The following is a 13,641-nucleotide window of genomic DNA, read 5'->3' as shown; positions in this document are numbered from 1 at the left end:
TTATGAGGAAAGGAGATTCACTACCATTTCAATGTTAATATACATGTATCCATGTATGCATGTATATATATATATATATATATACACATATTTCTATGTATGTAAATATGCATGTGTTTATATATGTGCTCTGTTTTTGTATATTATTGACAGGTATAACATCCAAGAGGATCTGGATTCAAATCCTGCCTTTATAGAGCTACTGGTCGTGACCCTAAGTAAACTACTTCATCTTTCAGGAAATTCTTTAAGACTATAGATAACAAAATACTTAACCAATCTGCATTATGAAAAAAAAAAGTTTATACCAAGCAAATCATAGGTGTAACATATATAAATATACACATATAAACATACATTTTACACATATGTACATGTATATATTTAATATGCTTTGCATGTACTATAATACAAATATATGCATGTATGTATGTATAAATAAAATTTTTGATTAAGTCCTTTGATTTCATTGATTAAAGGAACTCCAAATGAAGAAATTTCCTTGGCCAATGCAGATAATCAAGTGTTTTATATGCTACATTTTAGAAAGTTTCTTTTAATGTTGAAGATAATTAATAAAGTAACTTGGGCAGAGTTTTAACCTATCTTTATTATTTTACAGAGCATTTCATTATATGATTAAAATGCCAGGATGGGCATTTAATGTGAGATAGGAGTAGAGAAAGGGAAGGAGAAAGGGAAGGAACATAGCAGAAACAGAAAATGATTACAGAACAGGGATGATAACCTTTCTGCTTCATAGTCTCCCCTATGGCTGACCCACTGTAGAGTAAGAGGAGTATTCCAAAAATGTGGCAGAAAATGTTACATTTAAAAGACTGTATATTTTATTTATTTAGAGAAACAGAATGAAGTAGGAGATAGAACATTCAAGTGACTGCATATTTTGTGTAGATATTCCATTTATAAATGTAATCACAGACAAGCTACTTGCATACACATGTTGACCTGTGTTGTTAAATAGCCTAAGTACATGGTATAAGTTATATAGTATATAAATATATGATAGAAATAAGTCTTTGTGTGCAAACTTGTACCATTAATGCAAATTGGACATATTCTACATATGAAATCTCAGGGGGTGGGTACTTATATGTTAAGTAACTTGTCTACTGTTACATAATATTCATAATATACATAATAGGCAGAATTTTAATCAAGGTCTGATTCTAATGCCCATTCTCCTTGCACACAATCTACATAAGATATATATATGTGTATACATACACACATACATGTCATATACATGTATGCCTATATAGGATTTACAATCTATAAGTAGTATATCTATGCAAAATATGCAATCACTTGAATGCAACCTTCTCTGCCACATTTTTGAAACATGATCACCATAATTTCTAGAACTGTTCCAGATATAGGAAAGATTGTGAAATAGACAAAGTTTATAATCAGTATATACAACTTCCCTTTTCTGTGAACATTTTGTATTTCTGTAGTTTACTCTTTCCTTTTGTTCTATCCCCTTCCCTCTAGCCTCAAACAAAAACTTGCTCTTGGATTTTTAATTGTATAATCAATTGCTCTATATCCTAGCAAAGAAATATAGCATCAATAATGAGATAGGGAAGGGCTTTTTCAGCCTATAGACCCACAACAATTCAAACTACCTATTATGCTATTTTTTTTTTATTTTTTTTTTTGCTGAGGCAAATTGGGGTTAAGTTACTTGCCCAGGGTCACACAGCTTGGAAATGTCTGAGGCCAGTTTTGAACTCAGGTCCTCCTGACTTCAGGTCTGGTGCTCTATCCACTGTGCCACCTAGCTGTCCCTATGCTGTCTTTTCTTAAAGTAAATTCTGTTATCTGGGGATGTAAAACCTAGGAAGTAAAAACCACTAAGTTATAAGACAAAATTTTCTCAATTTTGATATTTTACACAAATTTCCATCCACTGGAGGATGGTTAAACAAATTGTGGCATATGTATATGATGGAATATTGCCATGTTATGAAAATTACATACTGTTAGAGTCATTTGCTCTTTGAATTTTATTGAATTGTTTTTGTCTTTATTATAATTGATAACTCTGTGAAATTTAAATTTCCTCATAATCTGATCTCTTTCAACATTCCAGTCTTCTTAAACTTACTTCCTATAATAAAGTCTATAATCCAACAACCCTAGACTCCTTAATATTTCTCACAAATGACATTCCAACTCTGGACTATGTTATGTGCCTTTATGTTAAAGATCTATCAAACTGAAAATGCTTTTTCTTCTTGCTTCTGTCTCCTAGTTTTCCTGATTTTCTTTAAGATTCAACTCAAACATCTACCAAAGAAAAGTCAGGAATTATATGAGAAAAATTACAAAACACTTGCCACAAAAATAAAGTCAGATTTAAATAATTGGAAAGACATTCAGTGCTCTTGGATAGGCCGAGCGAATATAATAAAGATGACAATACTCCCCAAACTAATCTATTTATTTAGTGCTATACCAATCAGACTCCCAAGAAACTATTTTAATGACCTAGAAAAAATAACAACAAAATTCATATGGAAGAATAAAAGGTCAAGAATTGCAAGGGAACTAATGAAAAAAAACTCAGAGGAAGGTGGTCTAAGTGTACCTGATCTAAAGCTATATTATATAGCAGCAGTCACCAAAACCATTTGGTATTGGCTACGAAATAGACCGGTAGATCAGTGGAACAGATTAGATACAAAGGACAAAAAAGGATACATCTATAGCAATCTAATCTTTGACAAACCCAAAGATTCCAACATTAGGGATAAAAATTCATTATTCGGAAAAAACTGTTGGGAAAACTGGAAATTAGTATGGCAGAAATTAGATATGGATCCACACTTAACACCATATACCAAGATAAGATCAAAATGGGTCCATGATTTAGGCATAAAGAGGGAGATAATAAATAGATTAGAGGAACAGAGGATAATCTACCTCTCAGACTTGTGGAGGAGGAAGGAATTTATGACCAGAGGAGAACTAGAGATCATTATTGATCACAAAATAGAAGATTTTGATTACATCAAACTAAAAAGTTTCTGTACAAATAATACTAATGCAAACAAGATTAGAAGGGAAGTAACAAATTGGGAAAATATTTTTAAAAACAAAGGTTCTGACAAAGGTCTCATTTCCAAAATATATAGAGAACTGACCCAAATTTATAAGAAACCGAACCATTCTCCAATTGATAAATGGTCAAAGGATATGAACAGACAATTCTCAGAGGAAGAAATTGAAACTATATCCACTCACATGAAAGAGTGTTCCAAATCACTACTGATCAGAGAAATGCAAATTAAGACCACTCTGAGATACCACTACACACCTGTCAGATTGGCTAAGATGACAGGAACAAATAATGACAAATGTTGGAGGGGATGTGGGAAAACTGGGACACTAATACATTGCTGGTGGAGTTGTGAAAGAATCCAGCCATTCTGGAGAGCAATCTGGAATTATGCCCAAAAAGTTATCAAACTGTGCATACCCTTTGACCCAGCAGCGCTACTACTGGGATTATATCCCAAAGAAATACTAAAGAGCGGAAAGAGACATATATGTGCCAAAATGTTTGTGGCAGCTCTTTTTGTTGTAGCTAGAAACTGGAGGATGAATGGATGTCCATCAGTTGGAGAATGGTTGGGTAAATTGTGGTATATGAAGGTTATGGAATATTATTGCTCGGTAAGAAATGACCAGCAGGAGGAATATAGAGAGGCCTGGAGAGACTTAAATCAACTGATGCTGAGTGAAATGAGCAGAACCAGAAGATCACTGTACACTTCAACAACAATGCTGTATGAGGATGTATTCTGATGGAAGTGGAAATCTTCAACATGGAGAAGATCCAACTCACTTCCAGTTGATCAATGATGGACAGAGGTAGCTGCACCCAGAGAAGAAACACTGGGAGGGGAATGAAAATTGTTAGCACTAATATCTATCTGCCCAGGTTGCATGTACCTTCGGATTCTAATGTTTATTGTGCAACAAGAAAGTGATATTCGCACACATGTATTGTACCTAGACTATATTGTAACACATGTAAAATGTATGGTATTGCCTGTCGTCGGGGGGAGGGAATAGAGGGAGGGGGGGTAAATTGGAAAAATGAATACAAGGGATAATATTATAAAATATATATATATATATATATAATAAAAAAAAAAAAAAAAAAAAAAAAAAAAGATTCAACTCAAACAAGATAGGACAGTTCCAATGATTTTATGATTATGAGAGCCATCTATACCCAGAGAGAGATCTGAGGGAACTGAATATGGATCACAACATAGCATTTTCACTTGTTTTGTTGTTGTTTTTTTGAATTTTATTTTCTTTCTCTTTTTTTCTTTTTGATCTGATTTGTGTGTGTGTGTGTGTGCAGCAAAATAATTGTATGAATATGTATGCCTATATAAGATTTATATATATTTTTACCATGTTTAACATATATTGATTACTTGCCATCTAGGGAAGAAAGCGGGGGGAAGGAGGTAAGGAATTGGAGCAAAAGGTTTTGTAAAGGTCAATGGTAGGACCCACACTTAACATCATATACCAAGATAAGATCAAAATGGGTCCATGATTTAGGCATAAAGAATGAAATCATAAATAGATTAGAGGAACAGAGGATAGTCTACCTCTCAGACCTATGGAGGAAGAAGGAATTTATGACCAAAGGAGAACTAGAGATCATTACTGATCACAAAATAGAAGATTTTGATTACATCAAATTAAAAAGTTTTTGTACAAACAAAACTAATGCAAACAAGATTAGAAGGGAAGTAACAAATTGGGAAAACATTTTTACAGTTAAAGGTTCTGATAAAGACCTCATTTCCAAAATATATAGAGAACTGATTCTAATTTATAAGAAATCAAACCATTCTCCAATTGATAAATGGTCAAAGGATATGAACAGACAATTTTCAGATGATGAAATTGAAACTATATCCACTCATATGAAAGAGTTCCAAATCTCTACTGATCAGAGAAATGCAAATTAAGACAACTCTGAGATACCATTATGCACCTGTCAGATTGGCTAAGATGACAGGAAAAGATAATGATGAATGTTGGAGGGGGGGGTGGGAAAACTGGGACACTGGAATATTGTTGCTCTGTAAGAAATGACCAGCAGGATGAATACAGAGAGGTTTGGAGAGACTTACATCAACTGATGCTGAGTGAAATGAGCAGAATCAGAAGATCACTATATACTTCAACAACAATATTGTATGAAGATGTATTTTGATGGAAGTGGATATCTTCAACATAAAGAAGATCTAACTCACTTCCAGTTGATCAATGATGGACAGAAACAGCTACACCCAGAGAAGGAACACTGGGAATTGAATGTAAACTGTTAGCACTACTGTCTTTCTACCCAGGTTACTTATACCTTTGGAATCCAATTCTTAAAGTGCAACAAGAAAATTGGATTTACATACATATATTGTATCTAGGTTATACTGTAATACATTTAATATGTATAGGATTGCCTGTCATCTAGGGGAGGGAGTAGAGGGAGGGAGGGGAAAATCTGGAAAAATGAATACAAGGGATAATGTTATAAAAAAAAAAATTACTCATGAATATGTACTGTCAAAAAAATTTACAAAATTAATTTTAAAAATTTATCCTTCCATATGTTTTGAAAATAAAAAGCTTCAATTAAAAATTTAAAAAAATTCAGCTCAAATCTCACTTCTGCATTATACCTTTTCCAGTTCCTCATGCTAGTACCTTCCCTCTGAGATTACTTTTTTTTTTACAATGTATATACTTGATATATACAATCATTTGCACATTGTCTCCCCTATTAGAATATGTTTCTAGAGAGTAAGGCCTATATTTTTTGCTTTTTTTTTTTTAATATCTATAGAACTAAGTACAATGTGTGGCACATAGTAAGCACTAAATAAATATTTATTATTTAACTATTAACTAATTAGTTTCTTTGCTGATTCTCTTAGGTTTTCTAAGTAAACAATCACGTCCTCTGCAAATAAGTATAATTTAAATTCCTTGTTACTTTTTGTCTAATTGCATTCACTAACATTTTTAGATTATGTCAAATAATAGGAGAAGGAACATCCTTATTTTCATCTTATATTTATTGAGCAAGTTTCCATTGTTCTCCCTTTGCAAATAATACTAGTTTTTGGTATTAGATATAAACACTTCATTGTATTTTTTTAAAGGTTCTTGCCTCTTTATGTTTCTTGGGGATTTTCTCATAAATGAGTGCTATAGTTTGTCAGGATTTTTCCTAAATTAATTAACAGTTTTGGAAATGAATATAGTTTTGGAAATTTATGTTTTAAAACAATCCTCTCCACAAAATATAGTATCTTGTATTTACTTCATATATATTTTCTATCTTTCCCAACTTTTATGTTGACTTTTAATATTTAGTTCATATAGACATTTTCAGCTTACTAGAATAAGCTGGTATGCTTTCAGGTGTTTGACTCTTTGTGATTCCATGGACCAGTACTGTCCATGGAGTTTTCTTGGTAAAGATATTGGAGAGGTTTGTTATTTCCTTCTCCAGTGAATGAAGGCAAGCAGGAGCTAAGAGATTTGCCCAGATATACAGCTAATAAATGTCTGAGGCCATATTTGAACACAGGTATTCTTGATTTCCAGGCCTAGAATTCCATCCACTAAGTCACCTAGCTGCTTCCTTCATTTGCTAGCACAAAATAAATTTCTGCAACACTGCTTTCCAGTTTTCTCTACAATTAATTTCAAATTAGGAGTTCTTCTATCAAGTAATTCATGTTCTTAGCTTTATTCACCAGTTTGTTATTAGATTCAGTTCTTCCTGATTAATTTTTATTTAGACTGATTCATCTTTATCTACTTTCATATTTTTTTATTGCTGTCTGGTTGTTTCAGTTGTGTTCAACTCTTCAAAACTCCAATTGGGGTGGTATTATCAGAAATACTAGAATGATTTGCCATTTCCTTTTTCAGATCATTTTACAGATAAAGAAACTGAGTCAAACAGGATTAAGTGACTTGCCTAGAGTCACACAGCTAGTAAGTATTTCAGTTTAGATTTGAACTCAGTAAATGAGACAGGCTTAGAACTCTATCTACTGTACCATCAACAATCACAAAGAGTCTCCTTAATTATTGTTTTACAGTGTTTAGGATGTGGAAATTTTTTTTTTTTTTTTTTTTTTGAGGCTAGGGTTAAGTGACTTACCCAGGGTCACACAGCTAGGAAGTATTAAGTGTCTGAGACCAAATTTGAACTCAGGTCCTCCTGAATTCAGGGCTGGTGCTCTATCCACTGAGCCACCTAGCTGCCCCTGGATGTGGAAATGTTAATCCTCATTCATTACTGCATTTTAAATTGTTTACTGTGACTCCATATATTTTGTTCCTCCAAATGAATTTAATTATCATAAATTGTGCCATTCGTAATTGGATTACTATAGCACTAAATCTGACTTACAAGAAAAAAAAGAGATACAAATTAATGCAAAAGAAATAAATGAAAAAAACCACTTAACATTCATAACCTTAAATGTTAATGGATTAAATTATCTGATAAAAACAAAATGGCATTTGGATAAAAAATGGATTAAAAAATAAAGCCTTCTAATGTGGTGTATAGAAGAAACAAAAAAAAAAATTGACAAACTATAAAAACAAAAATGCTAGAACAAAATTTATTACACACTAGGTGACTTCAAAAAAAGCAGGAGTTATATTCATATTATCGGATAAAGCAAAAGCTTTTTAATATGTCAAGAATCGTGATAAAAAGATAACTTAAGATGTGTACCCAAGAAAATAAAATAACATCAATATTAAATATATATGCTCCAAATTCCATAATGTCATAAAGAAAAAAATTGAATTGTAATAAGAAAAAGATAATAGTAATTGTAGCAGATTTTAATAATCCATTCTTTGAGCTACTTATATCTAACAAATGAAGAAAAAGGAAAATCAGGGCTAAGCAGAAAAGTGAAGAAATTAGGTTTAAAAGTTTTATGGCATCTTCAGAATATAAATATTAAAGATAATGGATATCTCTGGAAACTACATAGCAAAGTCACACAAATAGTGAATTAGGACATAAAAACATTATAAATATTAAATAGGTAAATTATTACACACTTCTTTATGCATGCTGAGGGAGGGGAGAAAGAAAAGCCTACATATAAAAGTATCCTGAATAATCAGTCAGAGAATTTGTGATTTGAAAAGGACCTCAGTGGCCACATAGCCCAACCCATACACCAAAGGAATTCTAACTACAACATAAGATAAAAATGGTGGTCTAGCCTATCCATAGAGACCTCCAAGAAGAGAGAAGTTAGAACTTCTTAAGGCAATCCATTCTATTTATGGACACTTCTAATTGTTCAGAGATTTCCTAAAATTAAATTTAAATTTGTTTCTTTGAAATTCCCATTTGTTGTTCTTGGTTCTGCCTAATGAAGCCAAACAGAATAAGTTTAACACCTCTTCCACATGACATATCTTCATATATTTGCACACAGTTATCATGTGCTTACCCCTGTGTTTTCTTTGCTTCCAATTAAACATACCCAGATCCTTCAATGGGTTTTTATATGTCATGGACTCCAGGCCTTTACTATCATAGCTGTCCTCCCCTCCATACATTCCAGCTTATCAGTGTTCTTCTTTATCCATAGTGACTAGAAGTAAACATTATAATTTAGATGAGATCTGTCAAGGGCAGAAAATAACAGAATGTAATCACCTTCCTAGTTCTGTTAACCAATCTGCTTCTGATGTAGTCAAGACAGATTTTTTTTTTTTTCTACAACATAACACTGCTGACATATTAAGCTGGGAGTTGACAAAAGTCAGCATATGCATTTCTGAATAAGTGGTGTCTGTATAGGCCTCCTCTTATATTACATTGTGAAGTTGATTTGTTACACCCCAGTGTTAGATTTTGCATTTGTCCCTATTGAATTTCATTTTATTAGATTCAGCCAACACTTATCTATCAAAAGATTTTTGGATCCTAATACTTTCAATCAATGGGTTAGCCAATTTTGAGTTAGTACAGTATTTGATAAGCATGGCAACTGTCCCTTTAACTGATAAAATTTTAAACTCACAGGGCCAACTACATATCCCTGAAATACTCTACCAGAGTCATCCTGCCATATTGATAACCATTAAAATTTATTCATTGGAAGATGGAGAGAAGCCAGGAAATTGCCTGAGCTCTCCCCAGTTTCCCTCATTAACAACATTAAACCAAACCTCTAAAAGAATTACAGTGACAGAATCCATAAAAAGACTGAGTGAAACAATTTTACAGCCTAAAATAAATTTGAAGGACTTTAGGAAAGATCTGTCTCACTTAGGTAAAAGGGGAATGCAGCCCAGCACAGATGGTGTCAGGGCAAGTCAGTGGGAGTTTCTTAACCACAGCAAGTCAGCAATTGAGGTCTCGTTACTAATCAAATAGTAGCAGAGCAGGCCAGATATGAGGCTCCAGTCTCAGTATATAAGACAAATTGCTAGCCCTAGAATCCCAGCCCAACAGGTGGGACTAGAGCAAACTACCCTAGCATGGTGTGTAAGCCACAAGCATTTGAGGCACAAGTGCAGAAAGTCAGTGACCAGACCATGGGTCCCAGCAAAAGAAGTTTGAGATAGTGCCCCCAGTGTCCCAGGAACAAAGCTCAATTTTAAAAAATAAATAAATAAAGTAAGCAAAAATCAAAAGAGCCCTTACCATACAGAACTAGTTAGTATGATGACAGGAAAGATCAAACCACAAACAGTGAAAAGGAAAACAATGCCAAAAATAGTTGTGATGTTTTATCAATACCAAAGTACTTATCACAATAAGAGTAGTAAATAGCAGAAATTATCATACTAATATTTTTATCTCAAGTATGTCTTTAATTCATTGGTAAGGAGTAAATAGTATAATTAAAATACTTTGTTCCTGTTGCATGCATTTTCCATCAAGATTGTCTTAAATTTATCAAGTATGTCTTTTTTAATTCATCCTTAGGGAGATGTTTAGCCAATAGTTTGAATAGCTAGCCCTAACAGAGAGCAGGTCTTAAGTAATAACTGGACTGGATCCTTGCTGTTCATGGACTTATTCAATACTGGCCCTCTAAACCTTGGAGATATGCTTAGTAGTGGAATCTCTAGAATAAAGATATAAGAAGCATTAGTGCACCTGCCTTTCCACAAACCTTCTAACATTCATTAGTTCTGTGGTTTAACATTCTTGCCAGTTTGGTGGGTGTGAGGAATAACCTCAGTGATGTTTTGTTTGACATATTATTATGGGTCATTCTTTCAAATAATTATTAAATGAAGTTCTTTTGTGAACTATTTGTTCCTATCTGTGCACCACTTTTCTATTGGGGAATAGGTTTTGGTTTTATACATTTCTATTAGCTATCTGATATGATAGAACTATACAAACATATACATACATACATTTAAAATACATTCACAACTAAAAAAAATATCATCTGGATTACCTGATACGTCCCTTCCTCCCTCTTTCCATTTTTCCTTAGCTTAGGTGATTTAATTTTATTTGTACAAAAGTTTCTCAATTTACATGTAATAAAAATTATCTATTTTAGCATTTGTTAATTCCTTTCTTCCTTTCTTTGGTTTACAATTCATCTCTTATCCATAACTGTAAAAAGTACGTAATATGCTTCAATTCTATTTTAATGATATAATCTTTAATATCCAGGTTATATATCCATTTTTAATTTATTGTAAAATGTCTAACCAAGTCTGCTTTTCAGATTTCCCAACAATACTAATCAAATAGGAATTCTTTGTAAGAAATTAATATTTGAGGGTTAATAGAATATTGAATTTAATTTTTTTGTTCTTGAATCCCCTTTGTTAAGTTTCTTTTACTGTTTTACTTCTCTACAGTGTAATAGATAAAATGCTAGACTTGAAGTCAGGAAAATATCAGTTCAATTTTGGCCTCAGACATATATTATGTGATACTGTTCAACCTCAGTTTCAACTGTTCACCTCAGTTTTCTCCCCTGTAAAATAGAAATAATAACAGCGTCTACCTCTTAGGTTTATTATGAAGATCAAAACAGATGGTTGTGGCACTTGGTACATAGTAGGCAGTTTATAATTGCTTATACCTTCCCCTTCCTATCTCTGCTTCTTAATAAATAACAAACGGTTTTGATGATAAAATTTGAGATATTGAGATATAATTATTGAGGTATAATTTGAGGTCTTAAAGTGCCATTCTCCCTTCATTCCTTTTTTTTTTCATTACTTAATATTGCTATAATAGATTTTTTTTTGTTCCTCTTAATTGTCATTATTCTATCAAATTCTAAAATGAACATTTTGTTAGTTTGAATGGTGTGGACTTAAAAGTGTAAATTAACTATGATTATATTGTCTTTTCATGGCATTTATATTGTCGTGGCACAAACATGAGCACTTAATATATCTGGAAAGATAAATCCATTATTGCCTCTTAAGTTTTATAGAAATGTTAAGAATTTTTTTTGTGAATTTATTTCATAGTCTGTAATTTTCCTGAAGCTCAGTTTCCTAGCTATACCCCTGGGATTTCTAAGTAAACCATCATGTCATCAGCAAATAGTTTTATCTCATTTTGGAATGTTGTTACATCTTTAAATTCTTTTTTCTTGTTTCACTACTCTTTCTAGAATTATATATTGTGGAGAAAAGGCATCTTTGTTTCATGTTTGTTTTTACTGAAAAGTTTCTAGCATATTTTCATTGCTTTTAGATGAATAGGCTGAAAAGTTTCTAGCATATTTTCATTGCTTTTAGATGAGTACGCCTAGAGTCAGGAAAACCTGAGTTAAAAATCTGGTATGGGGAAGTAATAAGAAGTTCTTTGCAATTAATTACTGTTTGAAGGTTAATGAAATATTGAATTTAGGTTTTCTGTTCTTGAATCCCTTTCGTAAATTCTACTTGTATGACCCTGTACTTTAAAGAATAATATTCAAATAAGAACTTTTTTTTTAACTATAGTTCTAGGTTTCTCAATATGGGCTGAATTTCAAATAAAATGGAAGATATTTTTTAACTTATTTTTTTAACAATGAGTTTATTAAATTGGTTCAATGTCTAATGGATGGTAAGAGCATAATTTGCCTTGCTTGGCTCCAGAGGGTCAGAACTAGGAGTAATGGGCAGACTGTGTGCTAGGAGTCTGAGGAAAGGAGATAGATTCCAGGAAGGAACAAGTCCACTAGGGATAAGGAAGAATTTCCTTGGTTATAACTATCTGTCACTGGAACAGTCTGCCCTGTGAAGTCATAAGTTCCCTGTACCTAAAGATCTTTACAGCAGAAACAGAGACCTATTTGTGTCCTGTATTCAGAAGGGGGATGGGTTAAAAGAACTCTGAGGAACTTTCAACTTTGATAGTCTATAATGACTATGATTTTGTTTAGATTTAGAACCCTATTTATATTCTATTCTTGCTTTCTATTTAGAAAGTGTTTTCCTCATCATAACCTTGAGAAAGGTAACAGAAGTATATTTTTTTTTTCAGAATAGGAATGAATAAACCAAAAATTTAGCGCTATAAAGTTTCACTGAGTCCAACCTCTACATTTTACAGAAGAGGAAACCGAAGCCCAGTTAAATGAAGGGTAACTTGCCCAAGATCACACGGATAATAGGGAGAGTAAAGTGAAAAATTATCACTGGCTCTGCAGTTAGAAGATCTGTGTTCAAATTCTGCCTGGGCATACTTAGTACTTCGATTTTCTTGGGCAATAACAATAGCTAGCATTCATACACAACTTTTTGCAAAAGAATTTTAAGAATAAGTTAACATTTATGTAGTGTTTACAATGTGCTAAGTGCCTTACAATTGTTAGTTCATTTTACATTATAAATTATATTATAATCCCCACTATACAGAAGAGGAAACATACAGAGGTTAAATGATCTCCCTAGGCTCACATAGCTGGTAAAGTGGATGAAGCTAGATTTGAAAGCAGCTTTTTTCTTAACTCCAGGTTAGTCATTCTATGTCCTATACTATTTTTCAGTCGACTTACATTAGCTCTCTTAAATATAAGGTCTTCATTTTTCTCACCTATAAATAAAGCTAGACTAGATAGTCTCTGAGGTCCCTCCCAACTGTAAAGCTGAGTCAGTGATCTTAGATAGTAAAGTAAGGATTGGGAAGTTTTCTAACTTCAAATCCAAATTCTTTCCACTTTCCACCATCCATAAGATATGGGAACGGAGATTTAGAAAGTTTAATTGACTTGTCCATTAAGACAATAACTGTAAGATTTATATAGTGCTTTACAAATTCATCAGTTGGTTTTCAAAACAACCCTGTGAGAATGGTGCTATGATCCCATTTCATAGTAAACTGAGGTAAACTGAGATTAAGTGACTTGACCAAAGCTAATCAGCTTGCAAATGTCCTACTTTGCACTGGAATTCAGGTCTTGCTGATTCAAGATCCAGGGTTCCCTCTGTAGGTGTCAGAGCTGGATTTCAAAGCCAGATCTTAGCAAGTTTAGGGTTCTTTCTACTGTATCATCCAAAGAAATTCAAGACTGAGGCTAAAGTCTGGACTTGACAAACAGAAACAGGAAC

General features: G+C 32.8%; 1 long non-coding RNA gene across 2 annotated transcripts in view; it reads right to left on the bottom strand.

The window, feature by feature from the left end:
- LOC141558204 (uncharacterized) overlaps positions 1–13,641 on the bottom strand; it is a 182,578-nt gene that overhangs the window by 114,854 nt on the left and 54,083 nt on the right. The window lies entirely within an intron of this gene.

The sequence above is a fragment of the Sminthopsis crassicaudata genome, chromosome 2 (genome assembly GCF_048593235.1).
Source record: "Sminthopsis crassicaudata isolate SCR6 chromosome 2, ASM4859323v1, whole genome shotgun sequence".
NCBI lineage: Eukaryota > Metazoa > Chordata > Mammalia > Dasyuromorphia > Dasyuridae > Sminthopsis > Sminthopsis crassicaudata.
Note: the sequence above shows the minus strand (reverse complement) of the source record. Positions and strands in the feature narration are given on the sequence as shown.